Consider the following 3,790-nt stretch of genomic DNA (forward strand, 5'->3'; position numbering starts at 1 on the left):
TGAGCTACAAGATTTATTTAGGTCTTGCTAAGAGTTTATAATAAATATATGTCAATTGATGTGCAATTTTCCCAGGAAATTTGAATTTGAATTGGTCTTAGAAATTTGAAACAGCCAGAAGAGATATTCACGGTCAGTCGAGTCTTGCTGGTACTCTTCGTATATGAGCGATGCAGCATAATTGCTTGTCAGCATAAGGGAATCTTGCTTGCAGAGATCCTGTGTATCAGAGTTAACAACACATTCAGAATAAAATAGATGCTGGGAGTTCATATGGGATCTAGCAATGTGATGGCAGGAGTAGGGGGTGGGTGTGTATTGAATCTCAATTACACACACACACAACATGTAATAATAATATTAAAGAAAATATTATGAAAAGAAAAATATGCTACCAGAAATCCTCACCCTAAAACACTTCTTTTATTTTTTATTTTTTATTTTTAGATTTTATTTACTTTTTTTAAGAGAGAGTGAGAGAGAGAGTGCGTGCGAGTGCACAAGCAGGGAAGGGCAGAGGGAGAAGCAGCAGACTCCCCACTGAACAGAGAGCCTGACTCGGGGCTTAGGGGCTCAAAGGACTCAGGGAGCCCAGGGGGTCAATCCCAGAACCCTAGGATCATGACCTGAGCTGGAGGCAGACGCTTAACCGACTGAGCCACCCAAGTGCCCCAAAACAAGACTTATTTTCATCTCTTGCCTATTCTCTCCAACATTCAGTTGACTGCAACTGCCATCAGGAGACAGCCTTCTGCGAATGGTCTTACCGAGTCTTACAGGGTAAGTGGTTCTCTTACTGTAAAGCTGATCAGTAGGGAAGGTAAATGAATCAAACATTGGCCCATCAAGATCCCAGACTTTCTTATGTACCACCCTTTGCTGCATATTTTGTTCCAGGTGGGCAAAACTGCCTGAAAACTGACCCTTAAATACATACATTGATACCAACTGATGGCAGAACGAGGTACAAGAGAAGTTCATTTCTCTGAAACAGGTAGGCACTGACTTGTTCTGGATTCATAATACTTATGTTTGGATATCATAATACCAAAAAAGGAGAGGAACGTTAGCATACCAGAACTTAAGGTATGATAAAAAATAATTTTAAATTAAATGAAATATACAGATTTATAAATGCAAATGTGTATAATGTACAATGCATAAAATATTTTAAAACACCTTAAATGTTTTATAAAATAATTGAACACTTCAGGGAACATATTAATTCAATCAAAATAGGAAATAGAACCTTGTTTTTTTAACTTATATGTTATTTACATTTAATAAATGCATTTTACTTGTTGATTCTTTTGCAGAAAATAGGTTTGCAATTTGCTCTCATTTCCTTAAAAATGACCAAAAAATTTTATAATGACTGAAAAATAAACAGTCATTTTTGATGTATGGAAAATCTTTTTAACCAGCATATAGCTGATTAAAGTGACTTATTATGAGAAAATACAGATGCCAAAGTGCTGAATATATCCATTGGAATCATTTGATGATGCTTTTCCTCTGCAAACTGTCCCCTCAATCTGGAATCTTCAGTATTTTTTTTTTTTTTTTTTTTTTTGCTCAGTAGGATATTAACTACCATGCTATTAACTGCTTTCAGTAAATTTGAAATTTTTACAACACAAAGATGTTCCCAATAGATAGCTGCATGGTAATTTGCCACATGCCACCTAGCCAGTCCTCCATCTCGTGGCTTGTACTCCTTCAACAGCATGGTCTGTTTAATTTGCATCACGCATGCCATGCCTTCATGAGAAACCATTTATTATTCATAGGTCACAATGACATGTTTTTAAAATATTGATATATAATTTTTAAATTTTTCTATTATTAGCCTATTTTGTGTGTCCATACTCCTACATGCATATATTCTTCGGTTGCATAGCACAAAAAGCATACCAAGCATTGGTTCTGGAGTCAGGTATAACTGGAATCCTGTTCTGGTGCTATCATTTATTAACAGAGGGGTCTTGAGCATGTTATATATTGCCTCAAAGCTTCAGTTTCCTTATGTGTCAACTGGGATTTTAGTCACCATCCAAGTGATTGTTGAGAAGGCTAATTGAGATAATGTATATAAAGCAATCAGCAAATATCCAAGTTCTTAATAATTTAGGTCATGTATTGATTTATCCATTAAATTAATAAAAAAAATAGAACATTCTAGAACAATTTTCAAAATTTTTGGCTCTCAGAGTTTGTAAAAGACTTCATAGGTGGGCTCAACTGAGTGCAATTTTCCTTTGAATTTTGCTCTAATTGTCAAATCGTGCCTCAAAATCTTTCAAAGGAAACATGATTGTTGCCAATTTATGGACTTCTGCCATCCATTCTTAATACTAATCCAGACATGATTTCACCTCAATATATACGCTCTGAGTTTAAGGGGGGATTTTGCACATTGTGTAGAATCTGGTTTCTGTGCATTTTTTACTTTGCACTAGCACAAAAGGAAAAATAGATACTGAAACTCATTCAGTGATATTACATTACAAAAATATATTTTATGAAGAAGCTTGCAGTATTAAAATAATTGCTGTTGCAGATCCTGTCTCCTTAAAGTCCATAAACAGCAAACGCCCAGTAAGCACAGGATGGTGTATTTTTCTTTTAATTTTACTCTAATGATATTTATTTTATAAGAATCTCAATAGAAATACGGAGTTGGATTTGTTTATACCCAACTAAATTTAAAGAATGATAAAAATTATTCCACTAAGAAGTAAAAATATGAAACCTTGTGCTCAATTTCTCAATTTAGCAATTGCTTCAAAAAAGCATATGGTCTAATGTGCCATGAATTATAATTGCATAGGATCCTAGTAAGGCTTACTTTGAAAGAATAGTCAATGAAAATAAAATTTATTATTTTTATGTAAATTACTACTATTAGCTTACTATCATTGATGGTAATGTTCTGCTGGTAAAAGGACACAACTTCATTTTATTAGCAAGTTTTACTGTTCTATTCAACGTTTGTATGTATTCATAATGTGATGACAACTTAAGATTTTATAAAAATGTCACATAATACTGACTTTGTTGTGGAATGCTTGGACGTTTTATATCATTATGGTTTCTATGTTTATATTGCAGAACTACATGATGAAGATGCAATCAGTCTTGAGGAAAGTCAAGTGTATTCTATTACTTTGAGGATATATTTGCTGAATTCTATCATGGGAATAAAATTAAACTTCCTTAATCATTTTGGTCAGTTCTAACCTTCACTATTTTCAGAGATGCCTGGTATTTTAAAATAAAACTTCACAAAGATAAACATTTAAATATCAGGTCTTATTTTTAGAACTGAATTTTAGTTACCAGATGTATAAATAATGGCACTCTTGAATTTATTTGGGAAATGAGTATGGTTTCCAGAAAAAATGATGTAGAGGATACAAACATGCACATACTTTACTCTCTCTCCCCCCATCTCTCTCATGTAGATATAGCTATACAAGCTTAAAAAAGAATTTGGATAATATCACAAATAATAGAGCACAGAAAAAGCAACCATAATCTAATCATGCAGGAAAATCAACGTTTTAAGATTTTTTGTGTGTGTGTGATTTTCTCCAGTTTTTGTTTATATACATGCATCATCTTGGTTGGCTTCAACTTTTCACCGGTAGAAAAATAATGCTGCAATATATTTTTGAGTAGAGTATTTATTAATTTTTTAGTGTTTTTCTGAAATAAAAATTTCAGAAATTAGATTGCTATATCTTGGTTCATGAATATTTCCACAATTTAAAACACTGACGGTGTTATT

At 33.1% G+C, this 3,790-nt stretch overlaps 1 long non-coding RNA gene across 1 annotated transcript; it reads left to right on the forward strand.

Annotated features, from left to right (window-relative positions):
* Nucleotides 1-517: 517 nt before the first annotated feature.
* On the forward strand, nucleotides 518-3,286 carry LOC144300192 (uncharacterized). Its single transcript, XR_013366780.1, has 3 exons — nucleotides 518-780; nucleotides 898-994; nucleotides 3,112-3,286. It is a non-coding gene; the product is annotated as an uncharacterized LOC144300192 (long non-coding RNA).
* The last annotated feature ends 504 nt before the right edge of the window (nucleotides 3,287-3,790 follow it).

Source organism: Canis aureus, chromosome 28 (assembly GCF_053574225.1).
Source record: "Canis aureus isolate CA01 chromosome 28, VMU_Caureus_v.1.0, whole genome shotgun sequence".
NCBI lineage: Eukaryota > Metazoa > Chordata > Mammalia > Carnivora > Canidae > Canis > Canis aureus.